Source organism: Oncorhynchus kisutch, linkage group LG12 (genome assembly GCF_002021735.2).
Source record: "Oncorhynchus kisutch isolate 150728-3 linkage group LG12, Okis_V2, whole genome shotgun sequence".
Taxonomy (NCBI): Eukaryota; Metazoa; Chordata; class Actinopteri; order Salmoniformes; family Salmonidae; genus Oncorhynchus; species Oncorhynchus kisutch.
Window position 1 is genome coordinate 33,810,702 of NC_034185.2, and position 24,986 is coordinate 33,835,687.

Sequence of the window (24,986 nt, forward strand, 5' to 3'; positions counted from 1 at the left end):
TCGTATTTGAAGTATATTACCATATTTTTTAAAATTAGACAGACTGGCAGCTGTGTTAGAACAGACTGAGCTGAGATTTATGTTGATTGAGTCCACTGCTCCTCTGGCCACTCACATCAGTGGATCTGGGCAATATATTCTGTTCCTAAAATTTGTATTTGCATTTCTTCCTGTAAATTTGTTTTAGTGAAATGTTCTGTGGAACATGTCAATCCTTGTGCACAGAGTTACATGGTTTATTCAACTTTGATATCAATTGTTTGTGTTTGGTACACATTTTAAAGTGATATATCTGAATATCAGCATCATTCCTTTCCCATGGAATTGCCGTCTAACAATCATGGCGATCAAGGCACTGAGGTGCTGTATTGAATGTCAAACCGTGTTTCAGGCATTAGGGCTGTAAGTCTGGTTGAAGCCCTCACACTGCTAACCTGCCCAGCACACCTCAATAGCTGGGGCTGAATACAGACTGGTAATTGTGATTTTACTGGTTCACGTGCTGTTGTTTTTTGTTTTCCTACAAAGCTCAGTCAAGTTCATCTCAAACAGTGTCAACATCTCCCACCCACTCCCCACACGTTTAATACTCACTGAGTATCAGTATCTTGACATCAACCTTTTCCCATGTTGAACATACTGAATAATAATATAAAATACAGTATATGTGTCTGCCATTATTACTTGAGAGAGACACACTGTGACACTGTGACAAAATGAATCGGTTTCTTTTAGGCCCATTAACTTTCAAGTTCAGTCATTTGCATTGAATGTCCAAGTTTGGAATTTGTAACTTCACCACATCTATAATGTACCAAATACAGTGCCTTGCAAAAGTATTAATCCCCCTTGGTGTTTTTTTCAAATTTTATTGCATTACAACCTGTAATTTGAATAGATTTTTATTTGGATTTAATGTAATGGACATACACAAAATACTCTATATTGGTGAAGTCAAATGAAAATAATTACTTCTTTTAAAAATGCTAAAGAAAACAAAAAAGTGGTGCATGCATATGTATTCACCCCCTTTGGTATGAATCCCCTAAATAAGATCTGGTGCAACCAATTACTTTCAGAAGTCACTTAATTAGTTAAATAAGTTCACCTGTCACGATTTCCGCAGAAGTTGGTGCCTCTCCTTGTTCGGGCGGCATTCGGCGTTGTCACCGATCTACATTTCTTTTTCTATTTGTTTTGTCTTGATTGTACAGACCTGGTTCCCATTACATTATAATTATTTTCCCTATTTAACCCTCTGGTTCCCAGTATGTTTTGTGCGTGTTTGTTCCTTGTTGAGTGTTATAGACTGCTGTGTCATGGTGTGTTTTTCCTGCGTGGAATTTATGGTTGTTTCTTTTCGAGTAAAGTATGTTATTTTACTCAGTTCTGTGTCCTGCGCCTGACTCCGTCCTCACCGCTGCACACTGACACTTGACACCACCTGTGTTCAATCTAAGTGTCACATGATCTGTCACATGATCTCAGCATATATGCACCTGTTCTGAAAGGCCCCAGAGTCTGCAACACCACTAAGCAAGAGGCACCACCAAGCAAGGTGCTTGGAGAAGTACAGATCAGGGTTGGGTAATAAAAAAAAATCAGAAAGTTCAAACATCCTACGGAGAACCATTAAATCCATTATTTAAAAAATTGAAAGAATATGTCACCACAACAAACCTGCCAAGAGAGGGCCACCCACCAAGGTAACAAAGAGACCAAAGATAACCCTGAAGGAGCTGCAAAGCTCCACAGCAGAGATTGGAGTATCTGTACATAGAATGACTTTAAGCTGGGCTTTAAAGACATTTCAAAAAGGAAAAATAAGCAAACACATTTGGTGTTCGCCAAAAGGCATGTAGGAGACTCCCCAAACATATGTAAGGTACTGTGGTCAGATGAGACTAAAATTGAGCTTTTTGGCCATTAAGGAAAACGCTCTGTCTGGCGCAAAACCAACACCTCTCATCACCTTGAGAACACCATCCCCAGAGTGAAGCATGGTGGTGTCAGCATCATGCTGTGGGGGATGTTTTCATTGGCAGGGACTGGGAAACTGGTCAGAATTGAAGGAATGATGGATAAATACAGGGAAATTCTTGAGGGAAACATGTTCCAGTCTTCCAGAGATTTGAGACTGGGACGAAGATTCACCTTCCAGCAGGACAATGACCCTAAGCATACTGCTAAAGCAACACTCGAGTGGTTTAAGGGGAAACGTTAAAATTACTCGGAATGGCCTAGTCAAAGCCCAGACCTCAATTCAATTGAGAATCTGTCGTTTGACTTAAAGATTACTGTACACCAGCAGAACCCATCTAACCCATCCAGCTGGAGCAGTTTTGCCTTGAAGAATGGGCAGAAATTCCAGTGGCTAGATGTTACAAGCTTGTAGAGACATATCCCAAGAGGCTTGTAGCTGTAATTGCTGCAAAAGGTGGCACTACAAAGTATTGACTTTGGGGGGGTTGAATAGTTATGGACGCTCAAGTTTTCAGTTTTCTTGTCTTATTTCTTGTTTGTTTCACAAAAAAAATAATTTTGCATCTTCAAAGTGGTAGGCATGCTGTTTAAATCAAATGATACAAACCCCCCCAAAATGTATTTTAATTTCAGGATGGACGGCAACAAAATAGGAAAAATGCCAAGGGGGATGACTACTTTCACAAGCCACTGTAGTCTGCCAAGCTTGAGTGCTTCATATTGATATTCAATACATAAAATGTCCAGTAATGTCCTCATATTCATACTGGCTGAGAAGGAACTGTGATTGACTAATACCTGGATCCATATAGCAGGAGAGAAGACAACATACAGTATGTTTAATGTACGCATGTCAGATCCAATCGATGCCATAGTGGGTTCAAGGTAAGTGCATGGCTTCCTACAAGGATTGCCTGCACATGCATATCAAGAGTCACAAGCAGTGCTGGGATTAGGTACTTGAAAAAGTAATATATTACATATGCGTACTTCCATGTAAAAAAATAATCTCTAAATCTCAACATTTGTTTGACTATGGAAGGGAGCAAGGCGAGCCCCGCGCGCTCTATCAAACACAAGCTACTTACTAACTCAGGTTTGATCTCTAGTTTGTCCTTTCATCTGAGACGCTGCTTTCCTGTGCTCGTCTACAAGTGCTGGGCTATATATGGGATGCTTAATTAGACCAAAATACTGTAAACCAAACATCTGTACAGATTTCCTATCCTTTCAATCAAAATCTTTCTCTCGAGTTGCCAGTTCTAGTTATAGACGGGACCAAAGTGATGAATAGAGGGCACACTTGCCACTAGATGGAAAAGCACTCGATAGGTTTTGCTATCACAGAAGCGATCAATGGCAAAGATCAGAGGTGCACCCTCTATACATTTCTATGGACAGCAGCTGTCATGACATTTCTCCAAACAGCCTTTCTCTGCTCGCTAGAGAGCTAAATGAGGAAACAAGTCAAGATCAGATCATGGAAACGCGCCCGGTACAGAAATTATTTGAAAGTAACACATACATTGTTTGACAAAGTTTCTGTAATAATATTACCCAATTTGAAAAGCAATGCATTATTTTACTCTGTTAGTCATAACAGTAATCTGATTACATAATCCATTACTTCCCCAACACCGGTCCTGAGTGGCACATGATTGAGCGTGGCCTGAGTGAGCATCATTTTTATATTCAGTATAGTGACAGAAACGGGGGAAGATTTTTTTGATATATACATTTTACTTGAGTTTACTATCAAATTTTGCCCATGAAATATTCAAGTTGTAAAACCACAAGAGACAGGGAATGTAAGAGGAAAGAAAAGGCCTGTTCTGAAAGAAAACTGGCCACAAACTATTACAAAAGCCATCAAGGCCTCGTTAAATGAAATCAGTTCTAACATTGCAGTTAATAGCTCTATTTTTCCAGGGTTATTTAACATAAAAACATGGACTCTTTACCTCATGCACTTTACTTTGACAAATAGAATGATCAGATAATTGCAATTTATCTTAAAATCAAGATCTTGATAAAGGAGACTTTAAAAATCTCATTATCATTGACATTGGATCAAAACCACGACGTGATCCAAATACGGGTGCGAAAACATGGGGACATTTCAATGTCTTCGAGGGTGATTTGTTAGATCAAAATGTCCCCTTTGAAACGTGCATGTTCTCTCAGATCTAGTAATCTGGCGTATGAGTTTGGTGGACCGAGAGCATCAATCGACAGAATATCCAAATGTCTGCCACTTTTGGCATTGCTGAAGAGTGACATTGGCATGCTATTTCCCTAACAGAATGGGTTGAAGGTCATATATTGTGACAGATGTAGCAAAGAAAAGTTATGGCGAGACAAAACAACCTCTCACTCTGTAGCTCCCATGACTTTATATCGTTAGGCACAAATAACACCGGTCTTCACCTATAATTTCTATGAAAAATAGAATGCATAAGCAATCTGAAAGAAAATTATTCATCCAACTAGAAAGATTAGAACTCAACGGCTAAATTCATAATTCAAAGCAATCAAAGGTGTGAAAGTGTCCGTGTGTGTGTGTGTGCGTGTGTGTGTGTGCCTGCACTTTCATTCTTACACAATTCTCTTGAGGTGAAAGCAATCAAAGGTGTGAACGTGTGTATATGTGCGTGTGTGTGTGTGTGTGCGTGCGTGCACTCTCATTCGTCCTCCATTCTCTTGAGGTGAAATGACCTTGTGAGGTTATAATGAAGAACCTGTTGTGAATGGCTGCTATAAACCTGGCTCAGTAAATGTCCATGGAGCTCTGGATTTTAATCTATGAAATAATTAGTGTTCATATGATCAGAGTTCAGAAGAGCTCCAGTAGAAAAGGCTTGTGATATAGATGAAATACACATTGCTGTCGTTTAATAAATACTATATATATATATATATATATATATATACACACACACAGTTGAAGTCGGAAGTTTACATACACTTAGGTTGGAGTCACAAATTTCTTATTAACTTCTTAACTACTTCTTAACTACTTAACTATAGTTTTGGCAAGTCTGTTAGGACATCTACTTTGTGCATGACACAAGTCATTTTTCCAACAATTGTCTACAGACAGATTATTTCACTTATAATTCACTGTCAGAAGTTTATATACACTTACTTGACTGTGCCTTTAAACAGGTAGGAACATTCCAGAAAATGATGTCATGACTTTAAAAGCTTCTGATAGGCTAATTGACATCATTTGAGTCAATTGGAGGTGTACCTGTGGATGTATTTCAATGCCTTTCTTCAAACTCAGTGCCTCTTTACTTAACATCATGGGAAAATCTAAAGAAATCAGCCAAGACCTCACAAGTCTGGTTCATCCTTGGGAGCAATTTGCAAACGCCTGAAGGTACCATGTTCATCTGTACAAACAATAGTATGCAAATATAAACAACACTCAGCCGTCATACCGCTCAGGAAGGAGTTGAACGTACTTTGGTGCGAAAAGTGCAAATCAATCCCAGAACAACAGCAAAGGACCTGCTGGAGGAAACAGGTACAAAAGTATCTATATGCACAGTAAAACGAGTCCTATATAGACATGACCTGAAAGGCCGCTCAGCAAGGAAGAATTCACTGTGGATATATTGAAGCAACAGCTCAAGACATCAGTTAAGTTAAAGTTTTGTCAAAAATGGGTCTTCCAAATGGACAATGACCGCAAGCATACTTCCAAAGTTGTGGCAAAATGGCTTAAGGACAACAAAGTCAAGGTATTGGAGTGGTGATCACAAAGCCCTGACCTCAAGCCTATAGACAAGTTGTGGGCAGAACTGAAAAAGTGTGTGCGAGCAAGGAGGCCTACAAACCTGAATCAGTTACACCAGCTCTGTCAGGAGGAATGGGCCAAAATTCACCCAACTTATTGTGGGAAGCTTGTGGAAGGCTACCCGAAACATTTGACCCATGTTAAACAATTTAAAGGCAATGCTACAAAATACTAATTGAGTGTATGTAAACTTCTGACCCAATAGGAATGTGATGAAATAAATAACATCTGAAATAAAGAATTCTTTCTACTATTATTCTGACATTTCACATTCTAACTGACCTAAGACAGGGAATTTTTACTAGGATGAAATGTCAGGAATTGTGAAAAAAATTGTTTAAATGTATTTGGCTAAGGTGTATGTAAACTTCCGACTTCAACTATATATATATATACATACACACAGTATATATAACATCCCCAAATTATTAGAGGTTATTTTTAAGATGGCATGAGAAATCAGAATTCCGTCATAACCTCATAACAATGTTTCTCCAACAATCAGATGGCTCAGTGCCGGTGTACTGTAGTTGCAGCAGCCTTATCGGTTCAGATGAAGTGGGGCAGTCATGCGGGGCTGAACAAAAACCCTGGGTTAGTTACTGCTGCCCTTGGCCTTATCTGTTCACCTGGTGAACCAGCCAAGTAGTGTTTATTAGCTGGACCAAGCCTTATCTGCTCGCTCAGAGTTGACATACTAGATCTGAATCAATAAACAGAGATGCCGGGGGTAGGCAGCGAGGCTGGCTGGTGCACCACCTGCGCTCCAATGGAGGTGGGAGCATAAAGAGAGAATCGACAGCACTCAATTGATCCCTCTAGCCGTCTAGATGAGAAGACCCATGTACCCTTGACTGAATGTAATGAAAATGGAGGGGCAGGTTCGCTTGCTATAGCTTAGCTTATAAGAGATAACCTATAGACTATAACATGTTATATTTATTGCAATCCAAGCATATTATTCTGTATTGGAAGACACTGCTATGTACGTTTAGATAGTATATACAATTTCAGTGAGACGAGAAATGTAATAGGTGTGTTTAGGTATTAAAATGCTAATTTGTTTTAATATGAGTGGTTGGAACACCATGTCTAACCAATCTGCTAATTGGATGATGTTGTTGAATGAATGTGTTACAAGCCATTCTTTGTTTCCCATTCGGTTTATTTTGTTTTCAACAGAGCCAGAATGAAAACAACATCTGTCTCAACAATGGACAGTGCTTAGCTTGACCTGACAAATAATAGGAAATAGATGGAGAGCATTTTCAGGCTCAGGTTCAGATCCATGTTATGTATGGCTAGTGATGATCTTTGTTGTCAGACACACATTCTCCTTTATGTAGGTGTGAAACCTTTTGGCAGCATTGACACATTGTTTTTGATAAATGTTCTAAAAAGGTATGTACTGTTGACATTTTCAGTTTCTTATGCCTTGGGACAGTTTTGGGACAGTTTTGGAAACATCTTAATGGTATCGCAAAGGGGGATAAGTACTTGGAATAGCAAATGTGTAACTGAGTTGTTATTGCTGATTCCCCTTGCCACTCTATTGTATGCCAATGCGTTTTTTGTATTTTGTTTTGTCATGGACACTTACTGGTTAGTTTGCGTGGCTTGCTTATGTTGGGTGGTGTTTGAGCTAGAATCATCCCAGTTAACAAGCACCAAACCTGCAATAAGTTAACGGTTGCAAAGCACTGTACATCCAAAATGATTTTTATACTCCTAAGTGCAAATCGGAATGTACAAGTTATATCAATTTGCCGCAATATTGTACTTGAGATGTGGTGTTTCCTTTGTGGATACTTGTGGTGCATTTTGTCTAAAATTATTTCAGCTAATGCTAGCTGACTATTTACTGTGTCTGGGGGTGGGGTTTCATGTATATAGTGGTTATCCTATCAGATAAAAAATCTGTGACTGGTGCTACATGCTAAAGTTTTGTCAGTGATTTTTCACAACACAACGCAAGAAGAGAACTGTTACAAAGGCATAAACTATTCAAGAAAACAGTAAAGTCTCAGAGTATATTATTCTCTCGTCTACACTTTAGTTTGCCCTCACCGATTACATTTATTGATGGATGGCAAGTAAGTTATAACAAGGAAGCTACGAGAACAGTGGCGTTGTAAATATAAATGTGCTCCAACCTTTAAGCCCCATCAACGTCATCCCAAGAGATTATCTCCTAGATCATCAGTCGGTTGACACTTGCTCTGCTGCCGCCACCATCCATTTATCTCCTGTGCTTTGAAGAACAGACAAAACACCGCAACACTCTCTCACTTGGGGAGAAGAATGTATAATTCCAGATGATTCAGCAATAAAAGAGAAAAGATTGTGGTGTTCCCTTTTTAGGCAGGGATATGAAAGGTTACATTTTATCACCCTTCATTTCTCTGGCTTTATGAAGCCCTCCACTGTCACCCCTGCTGTGATTTTCACTTTATCTTCAGCCAAGGAAGGGGGTGACAGAACTCTGGGATTGGCCTGTTAAATGTTCATTTTTTTAAAAGAGAACCGCGATGAAACAAGGTGAGAAGGCGGTTTAGAACTCGGCAGCCGGTAAATGTGTCCTTGCATCATCAGACGGCGAGCTCAAGTCAACTCGAATTCCAAGCATAGGCATATATAAGGTCAGGTGGTGTTTGATGATATAGCCTTAGAAAGTAGGAAGCACTGGCACATACACAAAGCATACCCTTGACATAAATAGTTGAGGTAAAGTAAAAACAAAATGAACTAATTATGAGTATTCTCTTTTTTGGGGCAGTTTTTTGAATAGTCAAACACAGTTTGATAAAGAGGGATCGAGGATGAATATTTGTTGGTCGTTAAGGTGTTTGAAATAGGAGTACAGAAACAGCTGCCATGGAGCTTTTAGTAATTGAAAAGGTCTTTATTTATAATCCTATAAAGGTAGGCAATTGCTTTTTAAGATGTCTTCTTGTTCCCTTCAAATTCCTCATGCATTAAATTAGCCATTCATGTGTTTTCTGCCAAAAGTTGGATCTGTCATTGCAGAATGGATCAATCTCAGAGCTCATTGAGATGGTGTTAGGAATTTATAGCTTTAGCATTTTGTGAACTTTTTTTCTGGTTGGTTGTTACGCCTTTCAAACAAAAACCAATGATACAAACCATTATGTAATTACAAAAATATAACATGATGATTTGTTTTATTACTATGTTATTACACTTCTCTTAAGAGTCGATTTTTTTTGTCCACTGACTCTACCAGAAGGTAACACAGTGAAAGTGACTTCTTTCAGTACTATGTTAAGAACATTTATTTATGTACTGAACAAAAATATAAACACAACATACAACAATTTAAATGATTTTGAAATGGAGTTACAGTTCCTTTACGGAAATCAGTCAAATGAAATAAATTCAGTAGGCCGTAATCTATGGATTTCACATGAACGGGAATGGGGTGCAGCGATGGGTGGGTCCACCTACTTGGGAGTTTTTCCCCACAAAAGCTTTTTATTACAGACAGAAATACTCAGTTTCATCAGCTGTCTAGGTGGCTGGTCTCAGATAATCCCGCAGGTGAAGAAGCCAGATGTGGCTGGCGTGGTTACACGTGGTATGTGGTTGTCAGGCCGGTTGGACGTACTGGCAAATTCTCTAAAATGATGTTGGAGGTGGCTTATAATAGAGAAATTAACATTAGATTATCTGGTAATAGCTCTGGTGGACATTCCTGCAGTCAGCATGCCCATTACATGCTCCCTCAAAACCTGATCTGTCGCTTTGGGTTGGGTGACAAAACTGCACATTTTAGAGTGGCTTTTTATTGTACCCAGCACAAGGTGAACCTGTGTAATGATCATGCTGTTTAATCAGCTTCTTGATATGCCACACCTATCCGGTGGATGTAAACAAATTTGTGCACAACATTTTAGAGAAATAAGCTTTTTGTGCATATGGAACATTTCAAGGATCCTTTATTTCAGCTCATGAAACATGGGATCAACACTTAGCATGTTGCGTTTATATTTTGGAATTATGCGAGCTTGGCAAAAGTAAAGTGTTTGGAGTGAAAAGACTGGCAGGATAGAATAACAAAAAAATGAGTCATGTATCCGTTGTACTTAATAAAATGTTAATTATAATTATCATCCACTCTAACATTTGTGTATTAGCACACATGCTTGTTTACACATCCAATTAGTGTTCAACTTGATTTCACTGAAAGGACGTGGGCCAACATTGGTGGTAAAATGTGAAGTAGGGGCTTTGCATGACAGTTGTACCCGACTGCCTAGCTGACTTAATTATCCTATAAAACCTTGCACATAAATGCATTAATAAGCATCATATATATTCATTAGATTAGATATTTGGCTGCCTGACAAAGTTTAATTGATATCTTTAACCTGTATTTGTATGATTAATATGGATCGCTGCAATTAATAAAAAAATATTGTGGAAAGCATGCAGAATTCATTCAATCAAAAGCACCTATCTCTGACTAAATGGAGTGTATTTGTCCAAAACCAATGTAGTTCAGCAAAGGGCATTAAGGATAGCAAGTATTACTGCAATATCAGTAAAGGCAAATTATTATTAAATGTGTTTATAACATAATTGCTTTCTGAGGCTGCCAATTTTCCCATAGTGTGTCCCCATGTGGTTTCTTCCTGTATGTTGTTTGAACTCAGCACAAACTTTCGGGGAATATACAAATGATTATTAATAAGCAAAAGGAGGCTGTCTGACTCTCCCTTGCTTAAACCCCTAAGGGTTGACGGTGACTTTTCCACTCATTTGTTCTCATTTGTGTGGTGCTATGGTGTCTCTTTTGTCATGATTTGAGTATTGTCCGACATTTTTTTTAAATCCCCCGTCCCCACAAGAGACCCTTTTGCTAGTCCATCATTGTAAATAAGAATTTGTTCTCAATGGACCCTCCTAGTTAATAAATAAAGGTAAATATATCAACTACCGTTCAAAAGTTTGGGGTCACTTATAAATGTCCTTGTTTTTGAAAGAAAAGCACATTTTTTTGTCCATTAAAATAACATCCAATTGATCAGAAATACAGTAGACATTATTAATGTTGTAAATGACTATTGTAGCTGGAAACGGCTGATTTTGTATGGAACATCTACATAGGTGTACAGAGGCCCATTATCAGCAACCATCACTCCTGTGTTCCAATGGCTCGTTGTGTTAGCTAATCCAAGTTTATCATTTTAAAAGGCTAATTGATCATTAGAAAACCTTTTTGCAATTATGTTGGCAGAGCTGAAAACTGTTGTGCTAATTAAAGAATCAATAAAACTGGCCTTCTTTATACTAGTTGAGTATCTGGAGCATTAGCATTCGTGGGTTCAATTACAGGCTCAAAATGGCCAGAAATAAAGAGCTTTCTTCTGAAACTCATCAGTCTATTCTTGTTCTCAGAAACTGAAGATCTCGTACGCCGTGTACCACTCTCTTCAAAGAACAGCGCAAACTGTCTTTAACCAGAATAGAAAGAGGAGTGGGAGGCCCCGGTGCACAACTGAGCAAGAGGACAAGTACATTAGTGTCTAGTTTGTGAAGCAGACACCTCACAAGTCCTCAACTTGCAGCTTCATTAAATAGTACATGCAAAACACCAGTCTCAATTTCAACAGTGAAGAGTAGACTCTGGGATGCTGGGCATCTAGGCAGAGTTCCTCTGTCCGTTGTCTGTGTTCTTTTGCCCATCAACTTCTTGCGACTAGGGGGCAATATTTTAATTTTTGGATGAAAAATGTTCCCGTTTTAAACAATATATTTAATTGACAGCTTTGGATAGAAAACACTCTGACGTTTCCAAAACTGCAAAGATATTGTCTGTGAGTGCAACAGAACTGATGTTACAGGCGAAACCCAGATAAAAATCAAATCAGGAAGTGCCGCATTTTTTAAAACCACCTCATGCCAATGACTCCTTATAAGGATGTGAATGAGCTACGGATGAACTTACGTTTTCTACATATTCCCCAAGGTGTCTACAGCATTGTGATGTCTTTTTACGCATTTCTGTTGAAGAATAGCCGTAAGGGACCATATTTAGCAAGTGGTCACATGGTGTCTCCCGCAGAAAATCTTGCGTAAAATACTGAGGTAGCCATTTTTCCAATCGCTTCTTATGAGAAACCAATTGCCTTGACGGATATATATATTATCGAATATATATGTTAAAAACACCTTGAGGATTGATCCTAAACAATGTTTGCCGTGTTTGTCGATATTATGGAGCTAATTTGGAAAAAAGTTTGGCGTTGTAGTGATAGCAGTTTCCGGTCGATTTCTCAGCCAAGCATGATGAACAAACGGGAGCTATTTCGCCTACAAAAATAATCTTTTTGGAAAAAAGGAACATTTGCTATCTAACTGGGAGTCTCCTGAGTGAAAACATCTGAAGTTCTTCAAAGGTAAATGATTTAATTTGATTGTTTTTCTTATTTTCGTGAAAATGTTGCCTGCTGCCAGCAGAGCCTAGCATTATGCCATGATACACTTTTTAAAAACTTTGTCTAGCGTTGGCTGTAACGCATATTTAGAAAATCTGAGATGACAGTGTGATTAACAAAAGGCTAAGCTTGTGTTTCAATATATTTCGTTTGCGATTTTCATGAATAGGAAAAGTTTCTAGGGGTATTTATGTCCGCTGCGTTATGCTAATTCGTTTGAGGCTATGATTACGCACCTGGATCCGAGATTGCTAGTTGGGATTTTTATTAGCCTGTCTGAGATATGGCTTTTTCTTTGCAACTCTACCTAGAAGACCAGCATCTCAGGTGTCACCTTTTCACTGTTGATGTTGAGACTGGTGTTTTGCGGGTACTATTTAATGAAGCTGTCAGTTGAGGACTAGTTTCTCAAACTAGACACTCATTTCTGAGAACAAGAATAGATTGATGAGTTTCAGAAGAATTTTGCTAACTCAACGTGCCATTGGAACACAGGTGTCACGGCAGATTTCCTCTTCCTCTGAAGAGGTGTAGCAAGGATCGGACCATTATGCAGCGTGGTAGGTGTCCATGTTTTAATAGGGAAAACTGAACATGACCACAAATATAAAATAACAACGTGAACTGACAACGAAACAGTCCCGTGTGGCACAGACACAGAAAACAATCACCCACAAAATACCCAAAGAACATGGCTTCCTAAATATGGTTCCCAATCAGAGACAACGATAAGCAACTGCCTCTAATTGAGAACCAATCTAGGCAACCATAGACTTACATAAACACCTAGAAAGAAAACAGCCCCATAAACATACAAAACCCATAGACAAGTGGAAGCACAATCATCACCCATGTCACACCCTGACCTAACCAAAATAACAAGGAAAACAAAGAACACTAAGGTCAGGGTGTGACAACAGGAGTGATGGTTGCTGATAAAGGCCTCTGTACGCCTATGTAGATATTCCATAAAAATCAGCTGTTTCAAGCTACAATAGTCATTTACAACATTAAAAATGTCTACACTGTATTTCTGATAAATTTGATGTTATTTTAATGGACAATTTTTTTTATTTTCTTTCAAAAACAAGGACATTTCTAAGTGACCCCAAACTTTTGAATGGTAGTGTACATTAACAGTACAACTGAACCAGACAGCTAATGCTTTTGTTGTTTGAAGCTTATTGAGTGCATGGATCCAAATGGGAGGGGATTATAACTGATGTAAATCGGTCTGACAAATGTCTACTGCTGTGAGTTGGTTTCTAGTGACCACTCTCCTCTGTCAGCAGCCATACTGTCATCATAGTATGTGGAGTGCCACACAGAGTGGGATGTCAATGAAGTGTGGTATCTACCTTCTATGTAGCCTCAATACTGCTGGAAAGACACAAAATGGCACGGTTTCCTAACTTTGTAACACAACAGTGGTGCCTTCTTCCCAGTGTGCAAACTCAAAAGCTGTAATGTGAATAGGTAATTTTGACTAAAGGATTCTGCCTCCGTGGGGAGGTAGTGTTGTTTAGGGAGGGGAGAGAAAGAATGGATGAAAGACTGATGAGCATTAGCATGGAAGAGGCACTCCCAAAGTTCCTCCTTGCAGTACCTTCTAGGGAGCAATGCATGGGGACTAGAAATCAGAGTGACTGCATTTACACTGAGAGTCTCTCACAGAGAGAGATATTTGATTCTGAGCATTGTTTTCCACTCCCAATTCACTGTTCAACTGGAGTGAGAATGTGTAATTGCGTTGTGTCAAATTTAGCAGCAACTGTGTCATCTAAACTGTTACTAAATTGAAAATGAGTTTGTGAAAAGCCCTCCCACTAACATTCAGAATCCCAAAGACGTAGATTGAACTAATCTTTATCAGAAATAATGTGAATAAAATACGAGTGCAATTCCATTCTCTGTAAACTCTTCTACTAATGCATGCAAAATTCCCTTTATTGGTCACATTAGTAAAAAATATGCAGAACAGTGCCACGGCCGTTGAAAGAACTGGACCAAGGTGCAGCGTGGTGAGCATACATATTATTTTTAATAGAAAAGACGCCGAACAAAACAAACCGTGACGCTAAAGGCTATGTGCCATAAACAAAGTCAGCTTCCCACACTGAAAGGAGGGAAAAGGGTTACCTAAGTATTGTTCCCAATCAGAGACAACGATAGACAGCTGTCCCTGATTCAGAACCATACCCGGCCAAAACATAGAAATACCTAATCATAGAAAACAAAAACATAGAATGCCCAAACCAAATAGAGACAAACAGACAAATGTGTCCTTACATGAGGGAGAAAACCCCCATAAATGCCTGATCCAAATGTTGCAGCTGATAATATTAACCACAAGGTCAAGTGCCGTCAATTTGAGAGACACCCATCTTGGCTTTTCTGCTCCAAGTGGCTGATTGTGTAATGAATTAAGTTGTACAGTAGTCAATAGCTGCTCCCTACTCTGCAGGAACGCTGCCAGTGTATTTGCTTCGAACTAATCACTCAATGCTTGATTGACAAAGGCTTCTTAATGAGCCCAATGGCCAGTCAGTGAGCCTGGGGAATGGACCTCTTTAGCCCAACTCTAGTCATTAGTGTTTCGAGTCCATAGGAGCAGAGCTGCATGCACACAGCCAGCCAGCCACGCTGCTGCACATCCCTTCCACCATGAGAGACACATCATGTCTATTACAATTATGTCTCTGATGGACTCATGAATTAATAACACTACTACATACTGTAAATGGACACTTGGCTGGCCCGCATCTGTTCTTTCCTCTGCTCTCCAGCTATACCCTCTATTCCTTTGTCTAGCTCTCCCTCTCTTTCTATCTCTCTCTCCTTCTCTCCTGTTCTTTCTCTCCATTTCCCCCCTCTCTACTAAACGAGCAAGTACATTTTCTATTAGCCCTGTCTGAAAAGCAGTTGCCTCGGGCTAGCGGGCTAGCTTAATTCCATCTCTGCATATATCTCTTTCTCTCTCAAGTCAGCTCAATGATGCTTGCTCGTTCTCCCTCTGTCTATTTGCAGATTTCGCTCATCTCATACTATCAAGGGGTCAACTTTGGTTTTAGATGTGGGGTGGGGGACAGAACCTTGCTTTTGTTGTTTTTTTATGAAGAATTCCCCTGATAAAACATCATCAATCTTAGTCAGACAATATTTCAAGTGTCTATGAATATATAGTAAATGGGGCCAGGAGAAACAGCCATCCATGGTTCAGATTTGTTTCATAAGCAACAGCCAACTTGAGCGAACAATCCAAAATAACAAAAAGACAATGGGAGTGATAAATGCAAGCTCACGATTTTCGAATCACCTCTAGGTAGCTTCAAACCAAGTCTGTGAGTTGAATTGGTTATGCAATTCTGAACATGGTGAGCATTCCCCTATCCATTGTTTTTTGGTTAAATTAGCTCAAGATGAACAACATATAGTTTCACACCCTCAGGATATGATCAAATGATGTGCTCATGAGAGCAGTTACATAGGCCTTTGTCTGAAAGAGGATTTCTTGGCTGATTTATGTGATTTATGCGGCATTTTGCGATGACATTGGTTAACCTTTTCATACGCAAGTTCCAAATATCTCTAACTGTTTGTCTGCACGTGATGTTAGAATGCCCTCATCATTCCAAAATGTGATTGTTACGCAACAGGATATTTAAACCGCACTGCCCTCAAACCAAGGTACGCTGCTTGTTTTTTGCTGTTTCAAAAGGATTTTCTAACAAGTTTTTATTTTCTAAGAACAGTTTGAATTGAGGTGTGTTCCACCTCCTCATTAATTCACATAAAAGTAGGCCTTTTTACTTTTGCGGAAAATTATTTTCCCCAAGCACCTCCCAATTGTTTGGGCAGTTCAAGTCTGCAGACATTTGCGCATCTCCCTTCAGAACAGGATCTGCACACGTGTTCACATTTTCCGTCTGGTGCCCGCATCACAGTCATTGTTATTTTCATTCCTAATAATTACTTTGGAAATGTGTGCGTTTCCATCAAAGTAAGTCACGTTCTAATAGTTTCTGTATGTCGTGTTACGTCGTTCCTACTATAGCTCATTTTGTATATTCCTTATAACCACGGACATGCGAGGTAACATTTATGGTGTTATAGCCAATCGTGCTTATGTAGCTAGCTACATTCTTCTATTAGCTCTGTAAAACAATGCTATTTGCGTCAAAGTATTAGCTTGTGTTGTATTTTGAAGCTACCCTGGCCTTATGATTCCCAAGTGGCACAGCTGTCTAAGGCACTGCATCTCAGTGCTAAGGGCGTCACTACAGACATCCTGGTTAGAATCCAGGCTTTATCACATCCGGCCGTCATTGGGAGTCCCATAGGGTCGGCGCACAATTGGCCTAGCGTCGTCCGAGTTTGGCCGGTGTAGGCAGTCATTGTAAATAATAATAGTGCTTGAGCATATGGTACTCTCCAAAGCATGGTGTCACAAGCTAAACACATCTATTTTGTCAACTTCCTCTGATTCCTTCTCCTGGTGCCAGACAGGCAGACTTCTCAGTGCCTCCGTGTGCGACTACCTTGAGCAGCAGTTTGAGGGACTTTGCAGGGAAAATGCCGTGCAGTGAGGCATAGGGGAATGTCTGCAGCAGGACGACCCCCAGTGGATGGGCGCCGAGGGGTGTCATGCTCCTCCAGCAGCTCTCTCATGAGGTTCTTTCTGTACTTTTGGTAGGTAATTACTTTACCCATGAGGGAGTGGCAAGGATGAGGGAAGAGGCAGTGGGGCAGTGGGTAGGTGGGTGAGATATTGTCACTATAATTGCATAATGGAGCTGCATGTGATTTGCATGTGAACTGTATGTCCAATCACAAAAAATACCTTGTTCAGTGATCATCTCACCTGTTAGTGTGCGGTGAACTATGTGGCCATTGAGGGCAGCAGTGTCGATCAGATGGAAAAAATATCTTCTTATACCACTTGATAGTTTTCCGAGTGCATTGCACAAAGCTGTTTATCATGTCCGCCTTATCCACTGTCCCCATTTTGAGGTTTTAGTCAAGCACACAGTCTGGTTTGATCTTTCTCTCTCCCGTCAGGTGGTCCATCCTCCCTGTGGCCGACATGGTTGCTGTATGGACAGTGGAGAGGACATGGACGTCTCGTTTGTCATGACACTTTACTCCCAGCTGTTGACCGTTCACCTTGAACGCCACCTCCCCTCTCTACATCTTCCTGCATCCGAATGCCGGCATCCCCTTCCTGTTTGACCTGACTGTGCCACAGGCCCCTGTGCTGTTGGAGAGCAGATGCTGGAAGAGTGTGGGACTGCTGTACCAATTGTCCATATACAAAGTGTGTCCCTTACTGAAATGGGGAGCTAGCATGGTCATTACCATGGACCCGGACACCCCAGGCCTTTTGGAGGGAATGTATTGAGGGAACACCAGCCTACCTTTCCAGAACATCAGGGACTCATCAATGCGTAGGTCCTTGTATGGCACAAGACCCGACCAAAAGCTGGTGTCAGGTTGGTAAGAACATTTCTTATTTTGTATAACGGGTGATTTAGGTTGGCAGTAGCATTGTTGACGAAATGCAGGCATCGCAGCAGAACTAGGAAGTTGTCTTGGGAAAAGAGGGTGGAGAAGAAGGTAGTTGCAAACATAGGATCTGTCACCAGGAAGGTATACGTTTCACTAATTGTGGTTGTCACCCATTAAGTTTCCCCCTCACTCCGGGCTCTCTCTTCTCCTGTTGCTGCAAGGCATAGCGATTGGTCTTCTCTACTACGTCTCCCACCAGCTCCTCTTTCAGAAAAAACTTGAAGCACTCAAGTTGAAGCCTCAGATGGAAATGGCAAGGGGCTCTGCACTCCAGACTGGGATTAATCAAAGCAAACAGCAGGGCCAGGAGGGATGAAATGGCTGGCGGCCTTCCAACTACCACATAACTCCTGTACTTCATCCACTGTCGGTCTGCCTCCATCACCACCAGCATCTTCAAAGGGACCTGGGACTTCATCAGTGGAAAAGGTGTCCTCAGATTCAGGGTTCTCAATGGCTACAAGGTTGGGGGGCAGCTCCTCTGATTCCTGACTTTCATACTCAGGCTCATGGTCCAAATTTATAAAAATATCCAGAATTTCCGCATTTGTGAGTTGTCTCCTTTTGAAAGACATATCTAATGCTACAGCTTAGTTCACTAGCTACATACATAAAGAACAACACTGAATGGCTCAGAGTGGGAGTGAGAGGTTACATGATTGACTGCCGGCATGCACCACTTGTATCAATAAATCACAAACAGAAAATGTTTCGTGTGGCGATAATTTATATATTTACTGTTTTATTCACATATTTAGCACCATAAGGTAAGCCAGAGATGCAGACTGTGAAGAAGTAACAATGTTTATTACTGCAACAGAGGCAAAGGTACAGCACGGCAAGCAGGCTCAGGGTCAGGTCTGGTGAGGTCGGAAATCCAGATACGGGTAGACAGAGTGTGCAGGCGGGCGAGTACAGGGTCAGGACAGGCAAGGGTCAAAAACCAGGAGGGCGCAAAAAAGAGGGGCTGGGAAAAACCCGGAGCTGACAGGACAAACGCTGGTAAGCTTGACAAACAAGACAAACTGGCAACAGACAAACACGGGGGATAATGGGGAAGATGGGCGACACCTGGAGGGGGGTGGAGACAAGCACAAGGACAGGTGAAACGGAGCAGGGCGTGACAATGTTTTCAAGTACAGGTGACAAAACATGAATTCTGATTCTTGCATAGATTGTAATGGACACATATGTGTGTAAGATACTTTTTTGAAGTTTGTACTGATTATGGTGCGCTAAGCTAATTCCAGCTATGTGTGGAGCCATGTTTGTTGACATACAATCTATTCTGGGTTTCACGTAATCGTCTGTCGTACCCAAGATGTTATAACAAAATGAGGTCCGTAAGGACTCACTAATTCTTTTGAGAACTTCCCGGAAGTGAATGCTGGGATGTGAACAATGGTAGACGACACACCCCCTTCAACATGCATACTAAAAACAGACCAAGTTCATCTTGTCTCCTGTTATTACCTTTGGTTTCTGTGAAAAAACAAACATACCAGCGTGCAGAATCTACCCATCGTCGGATTACTTTCGATTTCTAGAAAGTGTTTTATTCAATTATTTTGATCAATGGTGAGCTCACCCGTGATGTGATTAATTATAAATAGTAATTGCTATTAGCTAATTCATTGTAGTGTCTGTCATCTGAGAGTTATAGAAATATGAACGCTTGTGTTATGTCGCTATGAGGACCAAAGCTCAGCGTTGTAAGGGTTCATCTTATTTAAGGAAAAAACTCAACACTGAATAACAAACAAACAACCGAAACAGTTCTGTCTGGTGCAGACACACAAAGACTGAAAATAACCACCCACAAAACACAATTGAAAACAGGCTACCTAAATATGGTTCTCAATCAGGGACAATGATTGACAGCTGCCTCTGATTGAGAACCATACCAGGCCAAACACAGAAATAGAAAATCATAGAAAAACTAACATAGACAACCCACCCAACCATACTAAAACAAAGACAAAACAAAGGAACTAAGGTCAGAACGTGACAGTAGCTATTTCTGTGAATGTCTGAACATTGCATCCAAAAATAAACTGTTCACATTCTGGACATAACTTTGTAAGGACTGTGTTTGTGCAAAGTGTTTCTGAAAAAAACTGTGTGGCCAGCTCAAATGCTGATTGTTGCATCATACCGAAACTGGACGTTCTAAATACGTTTTCTAATCACACCGGTTTGATCGTACGCTACAGAGACCACTGTAGAATGATCACACCCATGTGTTGGTACATGTGAAAAGCTCAATCAGGTTTGACAAGCACCTTTTATTAGGGCTCTGATTGAAAACCACTATTTAGGGATGGTGAAAGACAGAGACAGATGTGGCAGACCTTTACAATGCTGAAGTACAGTGCATTCCTCTAAACTAAGCATTTTCTGCATTATATTACTGCCCTAACATATATTTGTTTTAAGACAGTGATAACATATTATTCTCTATATTAGGACACTTGGGGTATCCGGAAAAAAAGGTGTACAGATTATTTCAAGAAACATTTGAATCTAGCCTCATAAATAACATAAATATATGTCAAATCAGGTTATGCCACATTTCATTGTAAATTAAGTACGATTTGAAGTGACTGAAATGCATCAGGCAAGTATTGGAAAGTTTAGTAAAGATGAAAATGATATTTCTTTGAACAGAAGATCGATTTCTTTCTCCCAGTGATTCTGTGCTCTTTTGTCATAGTCCCTTCTAATGAGTCATGTGCAACCGGTGAGTGTTGTAGAGGGAAGACTTTTTCCATTTTTTTATGTTATAGCCTTATACTAAAATTGATTAAATTGGGGGGGTTTTCTCGCATCAATCTACACACAATACCCCATCATGACAAAGGGATGGAGTCATAATTGCCAATAGTTCAAACGCTAGAGCCAAATTCATAGAAAGAAGATTACAATTGCATTCAATGAATTTCCAGCAGTCATTCTGTAATTTTTTGTCACAGGCCCTTCTAACGAGTCTTGTGCAACTAGAGTGACCACATGTCCCGTATTGTGTGGGACAGTCACGCATTTTGTCCCTTTATCCCACGTCCTACAACCCCAAAAAACAATGTCCCGAACTTTATCAACAAATACAAGAACAATGATTGATTTGTACAGTATTTCAGTCAAACATTCCAACCTATCTCTTGCAGTCACGTTGTTCTTATGAAAAAATATATATCATAAGAATGTGGTACTGGTGATATTAAACACCTGAAATCATTTTTGAGATCTGATATTCTGCTGCGCAAGACCATAGGTAGGCCAATGTCATAGGGCTATGGTCAACCAATCACATCTTTCAAATCCTTTCGGGCTAAATTCATGGGCCATGTTCAGACTGAAAGATATGAGGTAATTTTGTCAAACTTGTGAGGCTCTCCAGTCTCCATGCTCATTAGTTGCTCATTCAATATATTTACTGCAACTTCACTCAATTCTGTTTTAAGTCTCCCTTCCTAACTGTTTTACATTCCCTGAGACCAACTATAATTTTTCCATTAGCCATATATTCCCAGGTTTTCATAAATCAGCCCCACGTGGTCTCTCGTTTCTGTAAAGTTAGATAAAATCTCAAAATAATTATAGGAAAATCACATAATGATTAATTAGCATTCTACATAACAGAACCAAATACTGTATAATAGCATAGTACAGCTTTACTGTTAGACCAAAAACACAACCACATTTTTTTAATGAGATTATAGGATGGTTATCTGAATAATTCTACCATGCTGAATGTGCTTTGATTGATTGAAACAAATGTGAAGGGACCAAGTATTTTTAGTTTGCTCTAAAGTGGAAAGTAAGAAAACCTGCTCCCGACTCGAATGAGTCTTCCGGCTTTCGTCAGAAGAAGAGGAGTCCTTGGACCAAAATGCAGCGGGGTATGTGTCCATCTTTATTAGCTTAACTGAATGAACACTGAATACAAAATAACAAAAGAATAGTCGAACCAGTTCTGCAAGGTGCAACCAACACTAAACAGAAAATAACTACCCACAACATCCAGGTGGGAAAAGGCTATCTAAGTATGGTTCCCAATCAGAGACAGCGATAGACAGCTGCCTCTGATTGAGAACCACACCCGGCCAAACACAGAAATCCAAAACATAGAAAATGAACGTAGAATGCCCACCCTAGTCACACCCTGGCCTAACCAAAATAGAGAATAAAAGCCTCTCTATGGCCAAGGCGTGACACTTACATTGAACAAAGTTCTCTATTGAGGTATTTCTTTCTTCTCAAACAATCACATACAATCAAAGATGATCTCACAAGGAAAACACTAATCATCTTCTTTGCAGGAATAAGGAACACAAAGAGAGTAACTTTTAACTATAACATAAATCACGGGTGTGCCTTAACTTAACTATTTGTTCGTGGAGAGCTCCTTTAGGGTGGTGGTGCTGGTCCGTGGTTGCCATTCCCCAGAGGTAGTTTGTCCTCTTCTTCTCCCTTCCGTCCGGTAAGTCCTCTCCTTTGGAGAAGCAATAAAAAAAAAAAATCTCCAGTCTCCCCCACTGCAGGTTCCCTCCTCTCTCTTGTAGGGGGAAGAGAATAGGTCATTAGTATCGTCATCTGTGCTTAATTGCCTCTGATCACCTTGACTCACATGCCGGGCTGGGCTACTATCCGTGGGACCAGCCAGCCCCTGGTGGTCCTTCATGGTCAGTAATGAAGGCCAACCTACCCCTGAGTAGGTAGTACCGGAGATAATTGAGGGCCCACTTAATGGCTAGGGCCACTTTCTCTACGGTAGCATATTTCTGTTCCCGATCACTGAGCTTCCTACTTATGAAGAGAATAGGCCTCTCTGCTTCGCCTTGAGCTAAGACGGCCCCGAGCCCCGTATCTGAGGTGTCTACCCGAACAATGAACTCTTGGGAGAAGTCAGGAGCCTGCAGGATGGGATCAGAGCACAGGCTAGATCTCGGCAGAATTTCTTTGGATTGGCTGTCAGCCCTGTAGCCTCGAGGCACACGAGCACCGCCCGCAGTCGCAGCAGGTGGCTATCGCAGTTCTCGCTGTGGATGACCACATCGTCTATGTATGCCGCCACGTACTCTTGATTGGGCCGTAGAATGGCATACATGAGGCGTTGGAAAGTTTCCGCAGCACCATGCAGTCCGAAGGGCATCCTCACATACTGAAAAAGCCCCTTTGGCGTGGCGAAGGCAGTCTTTGTGCAGTCCTTGCCAATATCCCTTAGTCAGTTCCAGGGTGGTAAGGAACTTGGCCTTTCCCAAGCGCCCCAGACTTCATCCACGCGGGGCATGGGATACGCGTTGAATGTAGAGATGGTGTTTACACCCCTAAAGTCGTTGCAGAGCCTCATACTACCATCGGGTTTGGGGACCATGACCATGGGACTGGACCACTTACTCATAGATGGCTCAATCCCCCTCATCCTCAGCATCTCCCTTACCTCGTTCTTAGCGATGACTCGGCGTACCTCAGGAATCCTGTATGGCCAGGTTTGGTGTGGATATGTCTGATTGCATATTAGGGAAGAGAGGGCTCACCTCATCCTTCAACATTTCTCCCATCGATCACCTTCACCTTCCTTATGGCATCCCGTAGGTCTGGGTCTCTATGCTGGGCGGTGCCGAACTGTACCTTCAATTCTTGGGGCAGGTCGACCTCGGTAGAGAGGTGTGGAGGTTGTTCCCCATCCCCGTCGGGGGTGTCCGAGGAAAATCCCTTCCATGTTCCCTCCTTTGACGGGGCTTCAAATATATCCCGTAGCCTCTGGTTGCTCCTTCCTTCCTCCGTCGTGTATAACCCTTCGCAGGTGTCTTCATCGGAGGTTTTCTGGAATAGCTGTCGGAGGCGTTGGGTCTGTATTTCTTCCTCTGCTCCAGAGGACGAGGCCGAGGCTACATTTCCTTGTAGGGCTTCTACCTCATTCATGGGCTTGTTTTTTTTCTTTGTCTGCTTTCCTGTCCCACTGTGGCGGGCCGGACCTTGGGGTGTGATAGTGGGACATGGTCGCCTTTAGTTGGTGGGTAAAGTTGTCTGCCAAAGCTTCTTATATAGGGGACAGTACATTCCCCGCCCTGACTGTACACCTTCCTTTCGGGGTGAGAATGGACAGACTCACAGTTGGATGAAAGCCTTTCCGTTCACCTTCACACTCCTGGGCCAGACTACACTCAATCATATGACCCACTGAAGAGATGAGTCTTCAGTATAGACTTAAAGGTTGAGACCGAGTTTGCGTCTCTCACATGGGTAGGTAGACCATTCCATAAAAATGGAGCTCTATAGGAGAAAACCCTGCCTCCAGCTGTTTGCTTAGAAATTCTAGGGACAATTAGGAGGCCTGAGTCTTGTGACCGTAGCGTACGTGTAGGTATGTACGGCAGGACCAAATCAGAGAGATAGGTAGGAGCAAGCCCATGTAATGCTTTGCAGGTTAGTAGTAAAACCTTGAAATCAGCCCTTGCCTTGACAGGAAGCCAGTGTAGGGAGGCTAGCACTGGAGTAATATGATCACATTTTTTGGTTCTAGTTAGGATTCTAGCAGCCGTATTTAGCACTAACTGAAGTTTATTTAGTGCTTTATCCGGGTAGCCGGAAAGTAGGGCATTGCAGTAGTCTAACCTAGAAGTGACAAAAGCATGGATTAATTTTTCAGCATTTTTGGACAGAAAGTTTCAGATTTTTGCAATGTTACGTAGATGGAAAAAAGCTGTCCTTGAAACAGTCTTGATATGCTCTTCAAAAGAGAGATCAGGGTCCAGATTAACGCCGATGTCCTTCACAGTTTTATTTGAGACGACTGTACAACCATTAAGATTAATTGTCAGATTCAACAGAAGATCTCTTTGTTTTTTGGAACCTAGAACAAGCATCCACTTCCTTATGTCTGAAACACATGCTTCTAGCGAGGGGAATTTTGGGCCTTCACCATATTTCATTGAAATGTACAGCTGTGTGTCATCTGCATAGCAGTGAAAGTTAACATTATGTTTTCGAATGACATCCCAGAGAGGTAAAATATATAGTGAAAACAATAGTGGTCCTAAAACGGAACCTTGAGGAACACCGAAATGTACAGTTGATTTGTCAGAGGACAAACCATTCACAGAGACAAACTGATATCTTTCCGACAGATAAGATCTAAACCAGGCCAGAACTTGTCCGTGTAGACCAATTTGGAT